Below are 25,928 nucleotides of genomic sequence, written 5' to 3'. Positions count from 1 at the left end.
TTCTTTTTTTTGGGAATTATAAATGCATTTTTTTAAGGTGGTAATAAAAGTCACCATAATTTTCTCTGTGTCCATATATATAATACAAATAGTGCAAACATGAATACAGTACTATTAAATGTGCAGATTTGTGCAAGAAAAAACATACAATATAACAATATTAAATTTGTCCCCATATCAATATCTCATTAATACAAACCTCACATCCAGTCATAGCATACCACACATTCTCATTCACACATCACATTCATTGTTTTCCAGCTTAAAAATGGCTTGCTACAGAAAGAACTCATGGTGAAGATTCTTCTTTAGTACCATGGTAATGCCGCCAGCTGGAGAATGGAACAGGCCGACGCACGTTTCAGTGGATACCTGTCATTCAATCCACCTTCTTCAGGACCGCTTGCTTTCTTAAAGTTAATGCAGCGGAGGTTGATTAGGGGACCAATTGATATGTGTCAAGATGATTTCCTTGTTTAAATATTGTCTTGCTTCTTCTGAAGCTCTTATATCCCACTCTGCCAGGAGCAACAAGGTCATCCAGTCCTGATTTTATTTGCGTTATGGTATTTATAGTCTTGAGTTCATAACTGGGGAAACAAAACAAGCCCCAAATTACAAAGATACATTCAGGCAGTACCCTGCCGTTCCCGCCCACTTCGACCACTGATTCAGAGAGATTTAGTAAGGGGCACAAGACCTTAGGAATGCGGTTTATGGCCAGTGCATGTGAGGCATTCAAGAGCGAAGCTGGCGTTTGGCATCGGACTTGAAAGCAGCAGACTGCTTTCGCCAGCGCGCGCTCGGCCTCACTTCCTGCATACCCTCTTACAACAATTAACTTTCGTTATAACTCACACCCCACATGCTCGTTCCCTCCCACCCTTCCTTTGATGTCCGCTTTTCTTGTTGTTTACAAACCACGCCACACACTCCTGCACGCCACATACTGCTGCACGCCGCACACTACCGCACGCCACACACTGCTGCATTACACACTGCTGCATTACACACTGCTGCATTACACACTGCTGCACGCCACACTGCTGCACGCTGCACACTGCTGCATGCCGCACACTGCTGCACGCCACACACTGCTGCACGCCACACACTGCTGCACGCCACACACTGCTGCACGCCTCACACTGCTGCACGCCGCACACTGCTGCACGCCACACACTGCTGCATGCCGCTGCACGCCACACACTGCTGCACGTCGCACACTGCTGCACGCCGCACACTGCTACATGAAACACTGCTGCACGCCACACACTGCTGCACGCCACACTGCTGCTCGCCGCACAATGCTACACGAAACACTGCTGCACGCCACACACTGTTGCACGCCACACACTGCTGCACACTGCTGCATTACTCACTGCTGCATGCTGCACGACACTGCTGCATGCCGCACACTGCTGCACGCCGCACACTGCTGCACGCCGCACACTGCTGCACGCCACACAGTGCTGCATGCCTCACACTGCTACAACGAAACACTGCTGCACGCCGCACACTGCTGCACGCCGCACACTGCTACACGCCTCACACTGCTGCACGCCACACACTGCCGCACACTGCCGCACACTGCTGCATGCCGCACACTGCTTTTATGCGAGTTTATGCTACTGACATTGTAAATGACAATGCCTTTTATTTGTTTTAAAACCAAAACATAATTAAAAGCCATTGTAATTTTACAATGCCAATAGCTCAAACTCTTATAAATGCGAGACCTATTGCATTGCAAATGCTTGTTGCAATGCCCGCTTGTCTCGTGGCTGATGGGGAAAGGGGCGCAGGACAGAAGGTCCCGGGGAAGTGGCCTTATTCACAGTCCGCCCCCTCTCTCTCACGCCCAGACACACAGACAAACACAGGCTATATATACACACTGCCACCAGGCAGCAAGGCACAGAGCTGCAGTGTTTCACAAGAAGCAGCGAGCGCCGGCCCTCCTCGCAGCCCTGCCCCTCCTGTCCTCACGGAGAGGGACCCCTGGAGATGTGAGCACCGACCAGGGAAGGAAGGTACAGGCTCCTCCTTTTAACACATGGGCATCTTTCATACTGTGGTCGTGCGTGTCTGAAGGGTGGTCTGCTGTCTGCGCCTTCTGAATCCAGGACAGAGAGTGGAGGAGTGGTCTGGAGGGAGTGGCTGGGGTTGGGAGAGAGAGATAGAGAAGTATCACGAGTACAGATGCATGTTAGTGTAGCAGTTTAGTGGCTGTGTCTCAGAGTTTACGACGGGAACTTCGTCGGTGCAGGTCTCCTCAATTTCTCGCTGACACTGTGATCTTGGATTCTCCCAAAACATGTATGTACAGATCTGGTAGCGATTTGGCCCACACCGAATGCATTTAAATGTACATAAAATGTCTCGAAGTAGAACAAGCGGAGACCTGGGTAGGGTGGTGGTGGCAGTAAGCAGCAATCTGGGAGGGATGGTGGAGATGGAGAAGAGGTTTTGTGGGAGGGGATGCAGAGACCTGGGAAACCTTCAGAAAACAAGCCCAAACAAGCCCGCGAGTGGTGCGCGCGCGCGCCACAGCGAGCGATCTGTTTTCAATTATCGTGCCCATGTCTGGGCACGATAATTGAAAACAGATGTGGCCTGTACGGGTAACCGACACCAATAGGCCGTGGGCGGAGCAAAGGCGGGACATGCACCCACCTTTGCCCAATTGCGTGCTATCTTTATTTGAAAGACGCACGCAAAGCCCATTAGCCTGTGAGGAAGGAAAAAAACACGCGCACAAGCATGTGGTGCGCTTGGGGCGATTTCTGACGCTCCCTTACTAAATGTCGAGCAAGCAACGCATGCGCGCTGCTATAGGCTCGACCTAATGACCTGTTTCAAAGATATTGTTTTAGCCTTTCTAATGTATTTTTTTTCTTCCCTTTTTGAATTCTGGGTGATAAGCCCACCAACACCACTTTGGAGAGGGGGGCAGCTTTTGTCAGGAGAAGTGTAGTATCACTGAACAGGAGAACATATAGTATTATCTATTGAAAATGAATTGATCTGTAAGTCAGTACCAATAAAAATATCTAAAAACAAAAACTCCTCCAGATTCACCGGACACAGATAATCCAGAAATTGAAAGGCTTATTATCCCTAAACTCACATTGCTGGGTGCATTTCAAAAGTGCATAGTTTTTCTTCGTACTCAATTTTTATTTCACTAAAAATGTCCTTATTGAGTGCTGCATGGTTGGTGCACAGTGGAACATCATTGTAAACTGCGGTTCAACTGTTGGCTCTGGGTGGCATGTATTTTTAACAGACTTCAAATGCTGTATATTGTGTTCAGAAGAGTCTTGCGAAAGTAGTGGTATATTACTTTTGTAGATTTTTCATTTTAAAAGGTTACAGATAAGAATCTTGTTACCCACTTAATTAATGTTACTATTGATTTCAATAATTTCTTTCTTTGGGAAAACTTTGAGAAATCTACACAAAAACTTTTGCTGAATTCAGAATGTTGCCCATTTTTCAGAAATGTGTAACTTTTCGGACTCAACCATGTATTTTCACTCCTGTATGCCTGTATTGCAAGTTGGTATAATGCCCAAAAATTATTGAGGTGTTTGGTATACTCTCATACCTCGCCAGAGTAAATCATACACTTTGGGTAACTTTATTATCCTCAACGCGCAGGAAAAAAGGACGTAAATTTGGCCTGGACATCACTTAAAAAAAGAAACGAAAAAAAAGTTATGTAGCCTTAAGCATAAGCTGCACAAATGTCAAAAAGGGCCTAGCGCCAGAGGGAAAACCCCTATCAATCAAGATATCAATCACTGCACAGCACAAGCTGAGGCGAGAAGTGGCTTCCCCCTGTTGCTTCATTGCAAACTGTGAAACTGGCTGACCGGAACCATGTCCAATGGGACCTGCTTGCTCCTGAACATTCTTCCTGTGACCCAGGGACGGCTGGTGTTCATGGGCGAGATGGGCGCCGCCCTGCCACCCTTGGGGGATTAAAAAAATGTGAGCTGGAACACTTCTGCACTCTGCAGTCAAGGACAGGGCCGGCTTTAGGGCGGTGCGACCGGTGCCACCGCACCAGGTGCTGGCTTCCTGGGGGCGCCCTGTTTGAAAGTTTATTATGCTTTTGAAGCACCTGCTGCAGCGTTTCTTACCCCCGCAATTACCAGGCCTCATAAAAATGTCAAGATAACTCGTGTGATTAATTATCTTCCTGGAGAGAGATGAGGATTTTGTATAGTTGAGGTTTTGAGTTCAGTGAAGTTAGTGCAGAGGGTTAATATGCCTGCTGCAAAGAACGTGTTCCAGGTAGATTACAGAGTGCGTATGATGTAAACAGATCAGCAGGTTACTGCTTTCAAAAGAGACATCCTTTTGTTACTTGCAATTTATAACTTAAAGTCCTACTATAGAATAGTGAGCTATTAACTTTCATCCTAGAACTGCATACACACTGCAAAGTATACATTATTAGAAAATTGATTAATGTTGCAAAAAGGGTTAATTTGGCTAGAAATCGATTCTTATTATGAAAGAAAACTCCCAACTATGCTGTTTCTTTTTCGACTCTGAGTTTGTGCTTCTCCAGTATGGATGACATGTGACTCCTACACTTTTAGTCCTTTGGCTTATGTAACATTTCCTATACAGTGATTTACACACGCATGATTGATTGTCTCTGTGTAATGTGCGTGTGATGCAAAGTGCTCGGAAACCCTACATTGGTATGAGTGGCGCTATAAAACGAATTCAATGCATCTGAGAGAGTGTGGTTATGGAGACTTGGTCACTGTTAAAGGGTGGTCATTGGGGGGGGGGGGGGGGGGGCGCCAACAAACATTGACGCACAGGGCGCCACCAGCACTAAAGCCGGCCCTGGTCATGGAGGCAGAGACCGGAGTGAAAACATATCGAACTCGGATTGAGGTAGCTGTGTTTGACAATTTTTTTGGAGTGACTGTCAATTTACCAGGACTTTCTTTAATTGTGTCATCATTCCAGCCTTTAATGAGTGAATAACACAAAAATACACTTCTCATTACCAACAGCATTGTGACTCGTGAAACCCCCCTGGATACAACAGGGGCGGGAAGTGTTGTTTATTACCTGTTGCATGAGTATCTCGATGAAGCACTAAGACAAACCAGAGGACTCTTCGTTTGGGATACAAGCTACATTTAATTTCTAATTTTGAAAAGCTCCGGAGCGCGCTTTGTCTCTGAGTGTGGAACAGCGCGCGGCCTCTTAAACACGAATCCAAAAATCCAGGCCCCGAATCCGAGGGAATTAGTACAGGCCTCCCGGCATGCCTCTCGGGCGGGTGTTTTTGTTTCTCTGAGTGGCTGCATCTGAAGCCAGGGGACGGGGGCAGGGAGGGGCTACCTTCTTTATTACTGTCAGATAACATTTAGCACCTTCAGAGTGCCGTGGAAGAAGGATGCGCCCTGCTCCCAGGAGCTCCTCGCAATTTCAGACAAAGTGATACATTTTACAGCAAGCAATAATTGGAAGCTTTTGTTTACAACAGGAGGTCATAATCTGGTAACAAACTATTACGCAGTAGACCCTGCACAGATATAAGCTTGACCACTGGAATTATGCGGCAATGGAAGACCACATCATGTAGCAAATTAGACTAAATGATTTGGCAAACAAGGGTCTATTATGCAGCCTGTCAGACAATGCAGCTTGTTCAGCATAGTGTGTAACTATTTTCACATTTTGACACATACCTGCACACATAGAATGTCAACTCCTTTAGAAAATGCATTTATTCCATGAGAAAGAACAGCATACTGAGTTAGCAGGTCCTGGTCAAACTGTTATTATAAAATAATTGTGTCTTGCATTGCATCTGTGTTCACACTGTAGGGCCTCTGGGAGCAGCTTTTTCCAACACAAAAGTGCCCTGCAAAACAGGATTGTACATTCCATGTATCTGAGACACTTAAAGATACTAACTACAAACCCGTAAATGCAATTGTCAAATATCTGGATGTTTCTAACAACGAGGGGTCCAGAATAGAGTGGGGCCTAGGGCAAACAGTCCCGATGGCTCCTCCCCCTTATGACGCCCTGGCATCAGGTGGCAGGCGTCGGTAAACAAATAACTGTGAACTTCCTGCCTAAACTGAGCCCAGAGGGTAATGCCTATAGCAAGCAGAGCTGCCAAGTAGAGATCCTAAAATCGTCTATGGTGGTCTTTGTTTGGGGAAATGCCAGGGATGCAATATTAGTTCTGACTGAATTTGTAGGATTCCACAAAAGTGTACATTTAGAGGAAAACACTAAGTCAAGAGTAAATGCCCCCAAAATGTCAATTATAATAGTTAACACTATAAACGCGCGGAAATGTAATAACTTTACTCATCAAAAAAGATTCCAGTGTTAAGGTAACTTCTAGTAGTTCAACCACTCCAGTACGCCGGAGAGCCCCCCTCCAGGCCCTGCACATGCCAGAACCCTTGACCCTCTGAAAGTTGCCATTACTGTTTGACCCCTGTTACAAGCCTACAGATGTAGCTTCAAAGAAACCAGCTATAGCTCTTTCACACATCATTTCAGAACTGAAGCATTTTCAATATTATATACAACGAAGCCATAGTTGTTGCTTATCTTATGCAACTAACTGGATGCAATGACAGAAGAAGCAAATTACCAGTCGGGCTGCACACTATGCTAAGTACAGAAATGTAGCTTACTTTTTGAGCCACACCCTAATTACATCACCCACACCCCTTTGAGACCTCCCATTTAAAGCCCTGGTTGGCAGAAGTTGAAACCCATGAAGAAGGAATAAAAAAAGTTTGGTGCACAGTGACGAAGGAGGTGCTGATGAGCGTGTGGTCTCTATGTAAATATTAAATTTGTACGAGTGGTAGCCTATACGCAGGGCCACTGGAATTATACGATCCTAATGCTTCTTTCGCATATCAATGGATATTTCGTATTTGCCACATAATCCATCATCTGCTGCGTAATATGCAGATTTTAACAAATAAAACAACTGTGTTCACGTGCATTGGAAGGCCCTTCACAAAGGTCAAGTGGGCATCTTTCAGTTTCTCATTTTTGTATTTATCTGTTAAACTGGTACGAATCAAGTGTAATATTTGTCTAGAGAGTGTACAAATGGCAAAATATTGAAGCAATACTATATAAAAAATGTGCTGCATAATTTGCCTTTTCTTGCAGCTTATCTAGTCAACCCAGCCGCACTATTTGGTGCTCCCCTGCTACATAATTCCAATTACCCTGCATATGGGTATGGACTGCACATTAATAGTTAAAAAGCAGGTCTTCTGATGCTAAATGTTAGTGATGTAAAACACGCAGAAAAAGACCTGACAGTGACCGATGCAGTTTAGAGAACTGAACGCTTTGACCACATTTTACCTGATGCTAAGTAATACCTTTTTAAAATAAACGGAAAGTTTGTCAGTTCATTCACTCCTGATACCTATGCCTTAATGGTCCTCAGAGTACATTAGCATTCACTTCTTGGAAGCCTGCGCCAATATCTGTAATAGCTGAAAGCATTGTATAGTGAGTTTGTGTCTGTTTAAGTCAACCTCTCGGTACAGCAAACCACCACCAGGCCTGACGCACCACTGTACGCCACTTAATCATGCATTTATCACTTTTAAGGCCTGTTATTGACAAATGTGGCCGGTTTTAGTCCGGGGTTCCAAGGTTAAAAGGGTGAAGTCCTTCAGCAGTAACAAATCTCCTTGCTTTCAGAATACAATTTAAGGGACCTGGGGCTCATGTGAAGACGAATGCAAAATGTAAGAATCTCCGTCAGGTAGAATAAGGACACTTGAGTCAGGAGATTGAACACGAACATGCAGGTTTAATCCAAAGTACATTAGGACCCATCCAAAACCCCAGCCAGCTCTAGCTCCAAACAGTTTATGCTGTTAGACCGCACTTCAAACCATTACATTCCAAAACCTTGGAAACTCCACACAGAACATTCCCATGTCATAACCAGGAGACAGAGATCTAGTTCATCGTGCTGATGGTGTCTTCGAGGTTGATCGGTGTCCAGGCGTTGAGGGTGGTGGTGGGGGGCGTTGGTTTGGTCGTGGGGAGCGTTGGTTGTGTTCTGAAGCTGTTGTGTATGTCAGCGATCTTGTTGTGGAAGTAGGAGGCGAGGGAGTTGCAGAGGTCTTGCGATGGGGTGATGTCGTTGGTTCCGGCGTTGGGGTTGGAGAGCTCTCTGACGATGTTGAAGAGTTCCTTGCTGTTGTGTGCGTTGTTGTCCAGCCGGTCCTTGAATGCTGTTTTCTTGGTGGCGTGGATCAGTTGATGGTGCATTCGGGTGGCGAGCTTGAGGGTAGTCATGTTGTCCGGCGTTGGGTCTCTTCTCCAGGCTCTCTCGAGGGCACGGCAGTTCTTCTTGGAGCTCTTGAGTTCGTCGGTGAACCACGGGGCCTTCTTGCTTCCGGGTCTGCTGGGCGGGGTCCTCAGAGGGGCGAGCTCGTCCGCGCAGGTGGAGATCCATTTCGTGAGGTTGTCGGCGGCTTGGCTGGGGTTCGGTGAGCTGGCGGGAGGGTGCTGGCTCAGGGATGCAGCGAGTTGTTCGGCTGTGATCTTGTTCCAGCTTCTTCGTGCAGCCTGTTGCTGGTGGTGGTGGACTGTGGTTCTTTTGAAGGTGAAGTGGATGCAGCTGTGGTCCGTCCAGTGGAGTCCAGTGGCGTGGCTGAAGGAGATGTCTTTGCTGGACGAGAAGACGGCGTCGAGTGTGTGTCCGGCGAGGTGGGTGGGGGTGGTCACCAGCTGCTTGAGTCCGAGGGTGGCGAGGTTGTCAAGCAGGGTGGTGATGTTGCGGTCGTTGTTGTTCTCCAGGTGGAAGTTGATGTCCCCGAGGAGGATGTAGTCAGCGGAGGGGAGGGCGTGCGGGCTGATGAAGTCGGCGATGTCTTCGCTGAATTGAGTGCGTGGTCCCGGGGGTCGGTAGATCAGGGTGCCTCTGAGGGTGGTCTTGGGGTCGGTGTGGATCTGGAAGTGCAGGTGTTCAGCGGTTGTCAGGGTGTCGTCGGCGTTGGTCGAGATACGGATGGTGTCCCTGTGGATGATGGCGATGCCTCCTCCAGTCTGGTTGTAGCGGTCTCTCCGGATGATCTTGTAGCCCTCTGGGATGGCGATGGCGATGTCGGGCGCTGAGGAGTCGTTCATCCAGGTTTCCGTGAGGAAGGCAACGTCAAGAGCTGTGGTGTCGAGGAGGTTCCAGAGTTGAACGGCGTGTCTGTGGACGGAGCGGGTGTTGAGCAGGATGCACGTGAGGTGGTTGCTGCTGGTGTTCCGTTTGGTGGGTGCTGAAGCAGTGCAGGTCCGGATGCAGGAGAACTTGCAGGACTGGCAGGTGAAGGGTCCGTGGGTGCATCTCGGAGTGGCTCGGTAGCACCCGGGGGTTCGGCCGGTGTTGAGTGCGTTGAGGGTGGCGGCATCGTAAGTCCGGCAGGTGGGGTGGCCTCTGCGGGGGCCAGGGGTTCTGGCGCTGGCCGCGGTCCAGGTGCGGACGGGCGCAGACGGGCTTACCTTTGGCGCACCTTCGGCGCTCAATCGGTGCTCCCGCTGCGCGCGTCCGCTGTGCGGTCGCTCTGGGGGCGTCATAAGAGGGGAGCCGGGAGGGAGGGTCTGCGGGGAGGCGGGGAGCGCGGGACCCAATCGGCGGGCGGGGGGGCGGGGTCTCGTTGGTAGCGGCGGGAAACCTGGGGGCTCGGCGGCGGCTCTGAGGTGGCTGGGGCGGCGCTCGGCGGCCCTGTGGCGGCTGGGGCGGCGCTAGGCGGCCCTGTGGTGGCTCAGGCAGCAGGTGGCAGCAGGAGGCTCAGCAGGTAAGGAGCAGGCGGGAGGTGTGGGGGCGACCAGGCCGAGGGCGCAGTGGTCACTCGAGGTACAGTGTGTATAGAGTCCAAGAGTCTGCAAAAGTTTGGCAGAGGTAAAAGTTAGATAGAACCTTACTCTCTAAAGTGGTAGCTTGGTCGAGCAGTAAGGCAGTATCAGAGGACAGTGTAAAGCAATTGATGTACACACTCAGTCAGCAAATGGTCTCACACACTCAAGAACTGAACTCTAGGCCAATTGTTTTGTATAAAAAAATATACTGTTTTATTTCTAGAACCAAGCAAGCCTGGTACAGGTAAGTATATAAAAACTTCGCAGTAGTAAGTTACTTGTTTGAACACAGTTCAGAATTGCAGTATAACTTGTACTGGTTTTGGTTAGTTTTAAGAAAGCAGTTTGTAACACATTGCAGGTATAGAATATTCAATTGAAGTAAAATGCAGTTAATTACTTTTCAGATTACATTTGTAACCACAGGACTGGGTCCTAGATTCAGCCCTGGGACATTTCCTGAAAACAGGTGAATAAATGCGTTTTGGTTAAAGGCACGATTTTTAAGGAATATTCTTGCATTTCAAAAGTTGACACTTCGAAACTTTTTCACATAGAATCACCAATGTTATCCTATGGGAGGAAATTCACTTAGCAGGTAAGTTAGGTTATTGTTACTTTTTCTTACTCAGTGCTGGATTCTGGATTGGGACATTTTCTGGAAACAGTTGAGAAAATGCGTTTTGGTTAATCGGCTGATTTTTAAGGAATATTTGCAGTTTTCAAAAGTCGACACTTAGAAACTTTTTGGGAGAAAAAGTGTCAATGTTATCCTACGAGGAAAAATTATTCCTCTACGTCCACCAAAGTACTCCCTTTTGAGTCCCACGGGCTTGGTTTCGGGAGCTAGACAGTATGGCTACCAAATTCCTCAGGGTGGAGGGGGGGGGAGGGGGGGGAGGGGGGGAGGGGGGGTGAGGGGGGGAGGGGGCTGCGACCCCGTACAGCACTGACCCGTTGCCGGATCCCACCCATTGACAGGGGCATGGAAATGACCAATTTGCACCTATACTAACCTGGCGACCCGCCTTCTCACAATCCACGACTGGTTCAATGGGGGGTGGTCTGATCAGGCCTAAAGGCTCGAGCTGAGCAAGCTGGGTTTTCCCCAAATCCAATCCATGATGTACGGAGGATCAGTACCCTCCACCTTACTGGATGTGACGCGTACTGTGCTTCTGGCCTGGCAGGCATCACTGCGCCACACCCAATGGACACATAAATTAACCCAATATACGCCTCTCTGGCATGGTACTTGGCTCTGGGAGGTTAGTGGGTTGAAGAGATTTTGTTCTTGGGCCCTCATAGGGATTTCTCAACTCGGGGATGTGTGGGCTAGCGGTCCCATGCGCTCCTTCCAAGACCTACAGTCCAAGTTTTCCCTACACCCGTCGCAATTTTACAAATACCTGCAGCTGCGCCACACTCTCCATTCGCACATACTAGTCGGCACAGCGGTCCCAGAGTACAACCCTCCCGAGGCACAGATAATGATGGGCAATTTTGGGAAAGGGGGCATCTCCCGCATCTATCGTACACTAATCAACAACACCCCAACCATACTAACTCAGAAGCCAAAGGGAGGATTGAGTGGGACCAATGGAGGAAGAGGACTCGAGGGATGCGTTAATGGCACCCAAGACAGTCACTGCTTCGGCTAGACTCCGCCTGATTCAACTGTACTACTGCGTGCTACCTATTTAACTCAGATACACCTTCACAGGGCCGGTTTGTGCCCAACTGCCTCCTGTGCACACTGCAGTCAGGACCAGGTGGATTTCTTTTATATGGTCTGGGCATGTCCCGAACTGCCACGATACTGGGGGGGTATTGAGGGGGAACTCCCAGAAGTCTTGGAGTGGGAAGTTCCCCATGACCCGCGACACACGCTCCTGGGGATCACGGATGGGTTCGATGGGTCCAGAAACTAAAAGCTATTCTTTAATATGGCTATGATAGTGGCGAAGCGAGATATAGCCGCCAACTGGAAACATCCTGATCCACCTAGTCTCAAGAAATGGCGGAAGGGGGTGGACTGGTGTGCCGCACAGGAAAAACCCATGTATGAAGCACGGGGGTGCCCGAAGAAATACTGTAGGGCGTGGGGCAAATGGATGGGCATTATGGGCTAACTGTCTATATCATGTAAGTTTTGGCGGGGTAGTGCAATATGAGATTAATCATCCACTTGCCGGGAATTGCCTTTCCTACTGTAATGTGCTGATAAGCTGGTTCTTGTTTTCTTTTCACATTTTTTTTTATTGTCATCAAATGGGGCAAAAGATACATAGTATGCATTAGAGAAATAAATGTAAGCAATAAATATTGACTTCACAATTAGATTAAACAAAGAATAAGGATCTGAAAGGAGACAAGAGCATTTAGAAAAGGAAAAAAAAAAAGGGGGGGGGGGAAACATAATTAGGACCCAGAGATTTCAAAACAATGACATAGCATACAAATATATATCATTAATAGCTAAATAGCCATTTTACTTGAATTTTATGGTGCCGCCATATCCATAGGCCCCCAAATTGCTCTAATTTTGACCATGGAGCGAATACCCCTAAGCTTTAGCCAAGGCAGTTTCCAAACCCAATGTTTCCCTAATAATAGTCCACCATTCACCAATAGATGGTGGCGTCGATGAAACCCATGCCCGGGCAATAGCTAATCTAGCGGCAGCCATCAAGATTGAAAAAAGACTTGCTAAGGCTGGTTTATCTGCCTTATAGCCTAGCATGATTTCTAAAACAGTTAACGTGGAACCCAAACCTAATTTAAGGTAGAGCACTTGGCCTATCCTCTGCCAATAAGTCTTTAATTCCGGACACTCCATAAACATATGAATAAGATTGGCCGCGTATGTCCCACATTTGGGGCATTTTGTCTTTCCTCCAGAGCTAGTCCCTTCAGCCCATTTAGCTATTCTTTCAGGTGTACAGTAGAGCATACAGATTGTACGAAATTGCTGCAATTGTAAGCTCACTGAGTGGACTGAATCCCCTAAGATGTCCAGGGCCTGTTTAATCGTGCCAGATGTTACATCTATATTCAATAATTGACTCCAGCGTGTTGCTAAGTTTTCACATCCATCCAATTTAAAATTCGACAGATGTCTATACATGTTACCAATTAAAGACTTGGTAGTTTCCCCGTATAAGCAGTCCCAGATCATGGAGTGAGTTATCACATTCAACCACAAGTTTTTTACCAGGTAATCCTTGATCTGCATATATTAAAAAAAGTAGTGAGCAGGTAATTTGTAACAAAGTCATAAAACTTCAAATGACTTAATACCATTCATATCATACAAATCTTATAAGCATATAACTCCATACTTAGACCAGGATTTACCCACTGGGTCGTGAAACACATCGGGGAACATAGGGTCCCCCCACAGTGGGAGATTATTATGTATCAGTGATCATTTGTTTCTGGCAGCCATAGCCCTCCATATATAAACACTGTCCCGAACTGTCTTGAATCTGACGCGTTTTAAATAGTTTGGGTCATTAGTACGATATAAAAATAAATGACTATCATCTCCTAAAATCAGCCGATAGAAAGAATTTTTCTGATAAATCCCGATGAGGCTGCGAAAGTGTTCGGCAAAAGCAGCCCAAAAATAAATGTTAAAGTCTGGTAGCCCGAGGTCACCTTGGTTGTAAGGAGATCTGAGCAGGTCAATCGCCCGTCTGGGCTTCCTAAAGCCCCATATAAAGCTGCTGAGTACCCCATCTAGTTTTTAAAAAAATGTATTAGAGACACGTAAAGGAATAGACCGAAACAGGTATAAAAACTTAGGTAGTATTTTCATTTTAATTCAATTACATCTCCCTAGAAGCCCTTTAGGAAGCTTATGCCAGTGCTTCAATAAGTTGACTGTTTCATTCAGTAATGGGGTGTAATTTAGAGTAATAATTTGATCTATTTGGGCTGAAATCTTAACTCCAAGGTACGCGGCTGTATTGCATACCCCCATGAGTGAAGATTCTGGTTTAAAATTGATAAGCACCTGTGTTTTATTAATGTTTAGTTAATAACCAGATATAGAACCAAACGTATTTGCTGCTATTTCAACTGCTGGAACAGTTTCAGATGGGTTGGTGGAAAAGATCGCGAGATCGTCAGCATATGCCGTAATCATGAGTCTACTAGTAGGTTTTATATTTGTGCATGCTTGTAATGGTCGAATAAATGGCTCGATATAAAGAGCGAATAATAATGGGGAGAGGGGGCAGCCCCGTCTTGTTCCACAAGAGATATCGAATGAAGTGGAGTATGAGCCTGAGTAGATCAGCTTAGCCTTAGGTTTATAATATAAGGCTTGTACCCATTGTCTAAACTGCCCACCAAGGCTGAGTGTACTTAATGTAGCTGAGAGAAATTCCCACCCGACCTTGTCAAAGGCCTTTTCGGCATCTAAGAGGATCATACCAAGACCCATCTTCTCTTTCTCAGCATAACCGAAAGCCCCAATAGCCATATTAATGTGGGTGGTAGTGTCTATGCCAAGTATAAACCCGTGTTGGTTCTCAGACACCAATCCTGGCATCATTGGAGCAAGACGATTTGCTAGAATTTTCAAAAAAATCTTGGCACGTATTTATAAGAGAGATGGGTCTGTATGATCCGCAGTCTGTGGCTGGTTTACCTTTCTTAGGGAAAAATACAATCTGGGTCATATTCCACGAATCAAGCGCTTTCCCGGTAAAACTGCTATGATGGATAACCATACTAAACGGTATGAGTAATGTATTTTTAAAAACCTTATAGAATTCTATAGGTATTGAGTCTACCCCTGCTGCTTTCCCTGAGGGTAATGCCGATATAGCCAGTCCTATCTCTTCCACCAATACTGCACTATCTAATAAGGCTGCATCATTCAGAGTTGAAAGGTTACAATATGTGAGATAGTGCCATATCGTCTTTATCAGGTATGATAGTAGAAGAATAGAGCTTCTGATAAAAAAGCGAAAACTGTTCCAAAATAGCTGTGGTGTGACTGTGTAAGATACCATCTGCTCCCTTTATAGCTTTTATCTTAGTTTGAGCCTTAGCCTCTGCCGTCTGATAAGCTAAAATTTTGCCAACATGTTCTCCATATTCATATTGCTCCATATGGTGCTTATTGTAGTTGGCTGCTATTTTTTTCCTAAAAACCTTTTTAACCACTGCTCTTGCATCTATCAAAGTAAGCAATAGGTGATCCTGAATTCTCTGATCTTGTGCTACGGCATCAACATGTTGTGCTTCAATATCACGTAAGGCAGTAAGTAGTGTCTCCATTTCATTCTTCCTTTGCTTATTTTGCTGCCATATATATTGCTGTGTGATGCGTCTAACAAAAGCTTTCATTGTTTCCCAGACTATCAGTGGAGACGCTGTGCCGGTATTTTCCCTAAAAAAACACCTCAAGTTGTTGCGTAGTGTTAGATATATATTCATTATCAGCGAGAAGGTGTCTAGGAAATGAAAATGGCCTAATCTTTTTATCTTCAGCTCTAGCCATAAATGTTAATAAGATAGGATTATGGTCAGATGTCACCCGGGGGCATATTACGATATCCAAGTCTAATATTAGGCTATCAGAGACCCAAGTCATGTAAATTCTTGAATATGTCTTATGAGGCGCGGAGTAGTTTGTATAGCCTGGAAGAGCTGGATACTTTTGTCTCCAGGCATCTTTTAAAATTTGTAGTCTCTTTATTTCTCGTATTGCTGTCCGGGTCTTGCACATTCTGCGAGTACCCCCCCTTCTTGTAGAATCGATACTGTAATCCATAGGGCAGTTGAAATCCACCATTAACAATCCTTCCCCATCCCTGTTTAGCAACTCAAGATTAAGGAAATCAAATATTGTGGGGTCATATATATTTGGCCCATTTATCGTGCATATTACATATTCTTTACCTCGAATGTCTATCTGAACCACTATCCAGCGACCTCTCTGATCAGTCAGAGTCTTAGATATTCTACACATAATCCTCTTATCTTTTAGTATAGCGACTCCTTTAATTGATATGGTTTGTGTTGTACATGCTATTGTCTCATACCCCAGATGTTTTAACAAATGTCGATCCTTGTAAGCCAGATGAGTTTCGATGATTAAAACTGTGTGGTTGGTACTGCCTTAATTCCTCCCGGACTAATTGCCGCTTATTGCCGTTGTGAAGACCAGCAACGTTCCATATCATACATTTAACCCTTGCTATAATTCCTTATCATCAGATCAGCTTTATGTATAATTAGCATTTGAACTCTTACAAAATATTTTAGAATACCTAATCTAGTAACTAGCCCCCTAACAAAACCTTGATATGCCCCAGTAATTACTTTTTTTCCCTCCTCTGCATACCTCCCAACTCTCCCACAACCCACCCTGTCCCAGAGAATCTCTGGGAACCCAACCCCCAACCTGTCCCTTGAAGGAGGAGTCCCTCCCTTTAACCTGTTGCCGCTGATTGGGCAACGCAACAGAGGCACATCCGCTACGGTGGCTACCCTTACACCCCTAAGAGCTGCTATAAATGTGAAAACCAAGTGTAAAAAGAGGAAGAATTGCCCTAAGATAATTATACTTAATTATCTTTAATAGTTTCTAATAGCTGCAATTCAAATCAGAAAGAAAATCGAAGCCAGAATCTAAAAAAAATCAGTACCAATTCTATGTTTCTTAGAGCTAAGCACATAGAGCAATGCCGCCTTACGGCCTTTCATACTAAGTCCTCTATTTTGTTACAGTTTGCCATTTTACAATCGCTAATTTAGCTTCTTGTTCATCTGTAAAAAATGAGTGCATCCGTCTTTAAAGACCTTTAGATGTGCTGGTTCTTGAAGGTAAACTTGCGCCCCAAGAGACTTTAATGGATCTATTAATTGACGGAGTTGCCATCGTCTATCCAATGTTATTTTGCAGAGATCTGACCGGACAAAAAAAGTAATCGATTCTACTGTTACTGGAGAATTAGGATGGGCCTTCAGAGCTGTCGCCTGTCTGAGCAAAAAGTTGCCAAAAAAAAAACATCAGAAAAGGGCGGGGATACCGAGCCTCCAAATTACGCTGACCCATTGGCAATCTATGCACTCTTTGTAGTTGGGAATCCCAATCCCAGTCAGATAAGTCCAGGAATGCCTTTTGTAATAGCTGTACCAGGTATGCCCTGGGATCTGCCCCTTCTGCTCCTTCTGGAATGCCAAATAGTCATAAGTTACGTAGTCGTTGATGATTTTCCAGATCTTCTAGTTTAAGATGAATGGTTGAGATCTGAGTTGCCTGTTTCTGCACCAAAGTATCTGTATGACTGGCCAATTGTTCAGTGTCCCCGACCCTCTGTTGAAGCTCAGATACATCCTTAGTAAGACCTCCAATTTTTACAGTCATTTCTTGCAATGTCTGTTGCATTATGTTATTGTCTGTTCTGACCTGTATGTAATGACCTTGAGCTTCTGATCTTTGGTCTTTCAAAAACTGTAATATCAGAGCCAATGTAGGCTCAGTACTCGTTAAAGTGTCGGTAGACAAATTCGCTGCTGAAGGTGGATTGATGAGTCCCTTATATCAGCAGAATGTGGTAGAAGCTTCTGAGATGGTTTTCCTATAGAAGGGGGGACCGGTTGGGAGCTCCCTCCATTCTCCATTTGATTTTCTCAGTTTTCTCTGCTTTGTCTAGGACACTCATTTACCGAGGAGCTCTCAGTTGGGCCATTGCCAGTTATTCGGGATACCATGCTCTTAACCCCTCCTTTTGCTTGCACCCATCAACGGAGGGGGCTGTCTTCCGCATTACTTTTCCCACGTGCGAGCGTCAGATTTTGCTGTACCATACTCTGACGCAGATTGTCAGGCCCTTGGGGTGTTTTCTTTTTTGTTTGTGTTTTTTAACCCCGGGAGGTGTTTTGTATATTTTAGTGCTAGGCTCTGCTACTGCCTCATTATCAGTGGAGGACGCCATCTCTTCCCACTCTTCCAAGGCAGATTCCGTGCCATCATTACTCACAGTCATCTGTACATCTCCCGAGCCCTCTGTGACATCTGAGCACCATGGGGTACTGGCTGCAGAAAGTTTATCGTCAATTTCTCTTAAAGATGCTGAGTTATCAGCTGCAGAGAGTTGGTACACTAGTTCAACCGGATTTGCTTACTCTGCCGGTATAGGAATAGATTGTCCACTGAGCACCTGTTTCCGCAATCTTCTCAGCTCTTGTTGCTACTTAATATCCCCGACTGGGAAAACTCCTTAGATGTATTGTAACAATCTGGAATGGCTTCCAATAATGTATCTGACAGCTCGCTACCAGTCATTGTTTGGTTAGCAACCCCATTAACTAAAAGTTCGGCTACTTTTCCCGTTTGAAAAAGACGTAGAATCGGCTTACCGGCTATCTATGTATTGCTCTTGTCCTCTTTACTGCCGGTAACAAAAGTGTCAGTATCTCCCCCTGTGGCGGCTGCGAGAACTCATCCAGCTCGAGTTCCTCTTGGGAGCGTTTCTTGGTGGCGCCATTCCTCGATCAGGATCAGAAACTAACACCGATGTCGGCGTCGGCGCTGTTAGAAGGAGCAGCCTCAGCCAGTCGCGTACCAGTCTGCGCCCGACACTCCACAGCTCAAAAACAGTCCAAAGCGTGGATAGCCAGCGTCCGACCCTGACTCACCAATCTTCCACATGCGTTCCAAGTTCTCGAGGCTCACTCCCAGCCCAGAAGTCTCGGGAGTTCCAATATACGCTGACCGGTGAGTTGCTGCTCCGTAGTTATGCCATATAGAGTTAGGGCACTGTTAGCGGTCTTATTCATAAAAAATCGTGAGGTGTATGGAGCTCGTCCGTGCGGTGGTACGCTGCAGCGGAGTCAGTCCACCATCTTGCTCCTCCCCGCTGGTTCTTGTTTTCATGTCCAAAATCAATGAAATAGTTAAAAAAAAAAAAAAAAAAAAAAAAAACTGGTATTTCAGTACTAGGACCAATGCTTATTTCTGCCAATCCTTCTCAGGTGAACCCAAAATGACGATCGATAGATAGATACCTTTTTTTTACCAGTGAACCTCAAGCTTGTACTCAAGGGTATTCCGAGGTACTTAGGGCACACCCTTAAGTACCTGGGAGTACACAGCTTAACCACTGCTTTGTACCTCTCTTCTGACAATCACACCACTAGTATTGCAGTGAAGGAGCCACATACACCTCTGCCATAGCACCCCCAATCCATGATGTACAGAGGATCAGTACACTCCACCTTACTGAAGTGACGCGTACTGTGCTTCTGGCCTGGCAGGCATCACTGCGCCACACCCAATGGACACATAAATTAACCCAATATACGCCTCTCTGGCATGGTACTTGGCTCTGGGAGGTTAGTGGGTTGAAGAGATTTTGTTCTTGGGACCTCTTAGGGATTTCTCAACTCGGGGATGTGTGGGCTAGCGGTCACATGCGCTCCTTCCAAGACCTACAGTCCAAGTTTTCCCTACACCCGTCGCAATTTTACAAATACCTGCAGCTGCGCCACACTCTCCATTCGCACATACTAGATGGCACAGCGGTCCCAGAGTACAATCCTCCCGAGGCACAGATAATGATGGCCAATTTTGGGAAAGGGGCATCTCCCGCATCTATCGTACAATAATCAACAACACCCCAACCACACTCGACTGACTCAGAAGCCAAAGGGAGGATTGAGTGGGACCAATAGAGGGAGAGGACTTGAGGGATGCGTTAATGGCACCCAAGATGGTCACTGCTTCGGCTAGACTCCGCCTGATTCAACTGTACTACTGCGTGCTACCTATTTAGTGCTAAATATTTAACACCGATACACCTTCACAGGGCCGGTTTGTGCCCAACTGCCTCCTGTGCACACTGCGGTCAGGACCAGGTGGATTTCTTTCATATGGTCTGGGCGTGTCCCGAACTGCCACGATACTGGGGGGGTATTGAGGAGGAACTCACAGAAGTCTTGGGGAGGGAAGTTCCCCCTGACCCGTGACACAGGCTCCTGGGGATCACGGATGGGCTTGATGAGTCCAGAAACGAAAAGCTATTCTTTAATACGGCTATGATAGTGGCAAAGCGAGATATAGCCGCCAACTGGAAACATCCTGATCCACCTAGTCTCAAGAAATGGCGGAAGGAGGTGGACTGGTGTGCCGCACAGGAAAAACCCATGTATGAAGCACGGGAGTGCCTGAAGAAATACTGTAGGGCAAATGGATGGGCATTATGGAGTAAAGTGGGGTCGCATGCTAACTGTCTATATCATGTGAGTTTTCGCAGGGTAGTGCAATATGAGATTAATCATCCACTTGCCGGGAATTGCTATTCCTACTGTAATGTGCTGATATGCTGGTTCTTGTTTTCATGTCCAAAATCAATAAAATTGTTTAAAAAACATAAAAATGGTATTTCAGTACTAGGACCAATGCTTATTGCTGCCAATCCTTCGCAGGTCAAGCCAAAATGACGATCGATAGATACCTTTTTCTTACCCGTGAACCTCAAGCTTGTACTCAAGGGTATTCCAAGGTACTTAAGGTACACCCTTAAGTACCTGGGAGTACACAGCTTAACCATTGCTTTGTACCTCTCTTCTGACAATCACACCACTAGTATTGCAGTGAAGGAGCAACATGCACCTCTGCCATAGCACCCTGCATCTGGACCACTGGCACCACGATGCAATTTCAGCCTTCTACTAATGCAGACATAAATAAAACCTAACTCCGAACTGTAAATGAAGAACTACACTCACGGAGGAGTGGCCTAGGAGGGAATGGAGTAAGGATGGGTTTCTCCTGCTCTCCGACTCCCCGTGGCCCATCGAACGCCATCGACTGCACCAGGGCAGCTGAATGGGCACTCTATAGACATAGGGGAGTGGCTACCCTCCCCCCCTCGCCGTGAGGGGGCTGCTTCCTCCTCCGACAACGATGCTGAACGGCAGTCAGAAGAGGCTCTCCGTGGCATCCGTGAGCACTTGCCGCCATCTTGCCCAGTTACCCTCGCAACGCCCAGCTTGGTGTGTTCGAGACGGCCCTATTCAACGATCTGCCACTAAACTGTGGCTGGCGGTGGGCCGCCCTTCTGCCACCTTTGGTGGGGCCATACCAATGCTGCTCGTCGTGAAACACACAAAGCCTGCTGAAAACCCTGCGCCTGGTGCCCCGGGAGAGTGCGGCTGTGCTCCTCCTGTGTGGCCGCTGCTCATCGGCCCTTAGTATCCCTGGCACTGCCTCCGGCGGCAGCTTACCCAAAAAATCCCAGCTGCTGAGTCTCCCTACCAGCAGCTGTTGTGGTGTGGGCCCGCCTGACCTCGCCTGCCTACTCCCGACCAGTGTACCCGTCCCTGGGAGAATTGATGGAGCTATGGCGAGGTCGCGTGGGCTGAGTGAACTGCCAGCTGCTGAACGTTTCACTGCGCAGGAAGCTTGCTGGAGAAGGTGGGTTTGGGGGGTAGCCGACTGGAGGGAGGTCTCCCTCCCCCCCAGGCGGTTCGGGAGGGGCGGGGGGGGGCAGTCCCCCTCTCCCTCCATTTTGTGTTTGGGCTATTTTTTATATAGCCCAATTGTAGTCCAACTATAAGGGCTTTGTGCGCTTGCTCCCAGCCACTATTTTAGGTTTGGTGACCTGGTGGCTGGGAGCGTTTGCGGTAGTTTAGTTTCTAGTCTATTAAGGCAGGTTAATTAGGTAGTTAGGGCATGTTAACTCATTTGATTTATGGATCGTCTGCTTACCTTAGGATGGCGGACAATAGAGTGCAGGAGACTTTGCTTCTCTTAAGCGAGGGTGGGCGCATGGACCTCGTGATAGCAGATATGGTGGTGCCGTCACGGCCCTCAGCAGGCGTCGGCAGGTGTAGCAGCAGCTTGGCGGCTTGCAGGTCGCCCAAGCGGCGAAAATACCTGTCGGTGAGTGAGCGGGCCACTCCAAAGTCAGGAGAGCAGCCCCAGTTTCGTCCGCCTCGCCGGGGGAGGCTGGTGAGGCGGTTGGGGCAGGACTCCAGCAATGCGGCACGAGGCAGCGGCGATGAGTGGCAAGCCCGCGAAAAAGAGGACATCTGCCTCTGCTGCCGCAGAGCCTGAGAGGCCTCGACTGGCTTCCGGGGCGGCCAAAAAGGCAGGCTCTGTTCCAGCTGTGAGCCGTGAGGGGAGCGGCGGGAGAGACCCTGTGGGTGAGACAGTAAAGAAGGCCCATATCGCCCCTGAGCCGGGGGCTCCTGCCCGGCTTGGTGAGGCGCTTCCAGTAAACGGCCCGGCTCCTGCTGATACCTTGAATGGGGCAAAAACAACAGTTGATGGACAGAATGCAGTACAATGTCATACATTCACCCCAGTACAGAGATCTGGGCCTAAATCCATCATTTCTTTGCTCACCATGCCGTTCCAGTTTGAACCCAGCCATATGCAAATCAGTCTTGACCCTGTACTTCATGGGAACAGTCCAGCCTGAACTTCTAAGCCATGTCCTCCCTGGACTGGAAACAAGCATCCTAAGACCGGTTTTGGAGTTTCACCCCTCTTCAGCCAGGATAGCTTGATTCCAGTGGCATGGAGAGCACGGGACCCACGTCTGGGCATACCCTTCCCACTCGGTGACACAAATGCAAAAAGAACAATTGATGGACAGAATGCAGAACAATGTCATGCATTCACCCCAGTACAGAGATCTGGGCCTAAATCCATCATTTCTTTGCTCACCATGTCGTTCCAGTTTGAACCCAGCTTGAATGGGAATGGGAGCGGGGGTGGGGCCGCATGGCGGAGGGCGGCATGTTCTGTGTCCCCCCCCCCGGAGCCTGCTATGTCTCTGCCGGGTGCCCGGACCGGGGTTATGGATGCCCCTCTTTCGGAGAGGTAATCTCATTGGGAGCATTCCTCGGGCGGGGACATGGGGCAGGGCTTGTTGGTAGTCCGGGAGTATGAGGCAATGAGGGTCTGGCAGCCTGACAGGGCTGAAGGAGCACGTTCCTGGGGGTAGGGGTCAGCAGGGGATGGTGAGTGGGATCAACAAGAAGGCAGAGAAGGGAGAGAAGGGAACCCGGGATTCAGTTGGCCTGTTGGGTAAGAGGGCTTTGAGGGAGACCCCGGTCTGTCTGCCACTGGGGCTGGGTCAAGGGGTTATTACCGGGGGGGGCCTTGGATTTAGGGGACGGGGGAGGGCATGGGTATGGGGGAGGGTGGGGTAGGTTCAGATGAAGAACTGCCAGGTGAATTGGAGCCGGCAGGGGGGGTGGGCCAGGCTTGGGAGGGGCTGGACATCTTTACGGCTTGGAACGAGGAGGTGAGGGGCCTGGACAGGGTGGGGTAGTTAGATGCTTACATGGTGCGGGGGGCCCTTGGCGTCGGGCACGACATCCTGGGAACAGGCTGGGATCCCAAGGGGGGGGGGGCTGTTGGGGGCCCCAGGAAGAGGTCTTTGATGAGGAATGGGTCGCAGGCAGGGACCGGCTTCAGCAACGGTAGCTGCCATGTTGGAGTGGAGACGAGGACGGGGGGGAATCTCTCCTAAGTGGGCCATTAGAGGGAAGGGGGCAAGCAGGATGACGTATAGAGGGCTAATCGGGGTTCAGGGACAGAAGGGTAGGTGCTAGGGGTAGGTGGAAGGGACCCAGCACATCAGATCAAACATTTTTATTGCAGGGCAAGGAGCAGCGAAGCATAGTGGACTCGGCAGGGCTGGGTGTGGCCCATTTGCACCGAGGAAAAGCGAGGGTGGAGCCTCGCGCGGCGCTCCCGGTACCGGCAGGGCAGCCCTGCGCGGCGCGGCCAGTAGACTAAGGCCCAGAACGCCCTCGTTGACCCAACAAACGGTGGACCGCCGTGCCGCCAAGTAAAGATATTGAATAGGCAGGGGCCCTGGGGGAGTACTGGCGTGTACAGTCGGCTCCATCCCAAAGAGGGCGCAGCGGGTCTGGTAGGGCCCGCAGGGAAGAGCGGTCTCATGAATGGTTCCAGGTCGGGGAGCCAATTGAGTTAGATTATGACGAGAAGAGTCTTTTTTTTTTTTTTTTTTTTTTTAAATAAACAATTTTTATTGAGCAAAAGGAAAAGGACATGGTACATTGCTTGGATACTTCGGTATACGGGTCCACTGTGAAAACATGGCAAATACAACTTATATAGTACGACTCGAGTACAGTCCACCACCCCGCCACCCCACACAAGCGTTAATAACATATCTATTAGGTCACAATCCTCACCCGGGCACTTAATCATTCCCGATAAGAGTCCCTTCCCTTTCGTTGACATTATATGGAGCAAGCATGGCACTCTCATAAGGGTGGGAGTGTGTCTTCAAATTCAAGACCTCCAGCAGAAGGCGTTGATCTCACTTTATCTCAATGGTAGAGGGATACACATAAGTCACCTCTGTATTCGTTCCACCTCCCCCACTTATGGTTCCATTTTTGGGGCACCCTCTGTGCTTAAAAATGTATTTTTCGGCAATCATTGCCCTGTCCACATCCTTAGCCCAGTCCCTCCGGCATGGGGCCGTGTCTACTCCCCATTTCTGCGTAATATTCAGTTTTACAAGTGACCACCCAGTTGAAGCCCAAGCCTGTTCTGCCTGTGTAAGATCCGTGGCGTCCCACATGTTGAGTAGACAGAGCCGGGGGGGGGGGGGGGGGGGGGGGGGGTAGCCTTCATAGATTTACCACACTCCCTCTCCATCTGCTTCGTGATGTTTCCCCAATATGTTTGTATTTTAGGACATTCCCACAATATATAGAAGAAGGTGCCTGGCAAATTACAGCACCGGAGGCACAGAGGGTCAGGCCGTCTTCCCATTTTAAACAGTGTGTGTGGGTCAAAATAAACGCGAGACAAGGAGAGTCTTGAGGAAGGGGAACTGCGGGAAGATGAGGTTCAAGGAAAGGGGGTCAATCTCACGTTTTGGCTAGTATTTTGCAGGCACCGGCAGTGAAACTGCGAAAGGAGCATGGGCAAGCTGTAAGGGCATCGATGATGTCGGAAAGGAAAGAGCCACTGGCAAGGCGGACTGCAACTGAAAGGGGCACCCTCCTTGGAGCCAGGTAAGGCTGATGGGGTGGGAGACCATTCATGGTGTCAGGAGGGACGGGGGGAGGAGGGCCAGGGGGAGGTAGAAGGGCGTTTACGGAAGGGAAAATACGTGATTGACATAGGGGTAGGGATGAAGGAAGTTGAGGACTCAAGAAGTACAAAAGCGGCGAGCGGGACTAACACGGACAAAGTCACGGGAGACGGCGACAATGCAGGTGAAAAAACAGGAGGGCCTAGAGAGCAAGGAGTTGAAAATTAAAAAACTCCCTGACATGGGAGTAACGAAACACCTGGGGGCACACTTAAGGTGGACGACCAAAGAGCGCATCTGGAAAGGGGAATATGTGGAGATGTTAAAGCTCCTGCATAGGGAAGTACAGTCAAAAGAGGGATCAAAGGAAGAGGAAAACGAGTTGGCCAAGAGGCCGAAGGTACCCAACGATAGAAAATTGGACGCCGGCATTTTTGATTTACGCCAGTGTCTACTGAGAGAAGTTCCTGGAGCGCTGCATAGCTTTATTTAAATATATGGACGTGATAAGAAAGGCTCAGATCACGGGGGTGGATACGCTTGGGCACAATATGATGTGGCGAATGGCTTGGGACCCAGGGGCAAAATGGGGGGAATTGGACACAGATCTGTGGCAACACACCATGTGGGCGGCAATACCATATTTACAGTCAGCGGCTTATCCATAGTGTACCGCCCTTTCAGGGGAAACCCACCCGGGGTGGGGTGGTGGCACAGGAAGGGCGTGCTGGGACATTAACAAAGTCCTGTGCACACAGGAGTTTTGTAGGTTCCGTCACGATTGTTCCAAATGTGGGGGCCGCCATGCCTTGGTCAACTGATAGGGCGGACAACAACGGGGCGGCAAGCAATGGCATCAGCCAGGGAACAGCGCAGCAGGACACCCGCATCAATTCACAGGCAATAGAGGAGGTAAGGGGACACAGGGACCTGGGCCCAAAGGCTCGTATGCCAGCTAAACTTGAAAAGTTGGAGGAGGGGTTG

Source organism: Triturus cristatus, chromosome 1_1 (genome assembly GCF_964204655.1).
Source record: "Triturus cristatus chromosome 1_1, aTriCri1.1, whole genome shotgun sequence".
Lineage (NCBI taxonomy): Eukaryota > Metazoa > Chordata > Amphibia > Caudata > Salamandridae > Triturus > Triturus cristatus.
The sequence above is the reverse complement of the archived record's forward strand: the minus strand, read 5'-3'. Positions refer to the sequence as shown.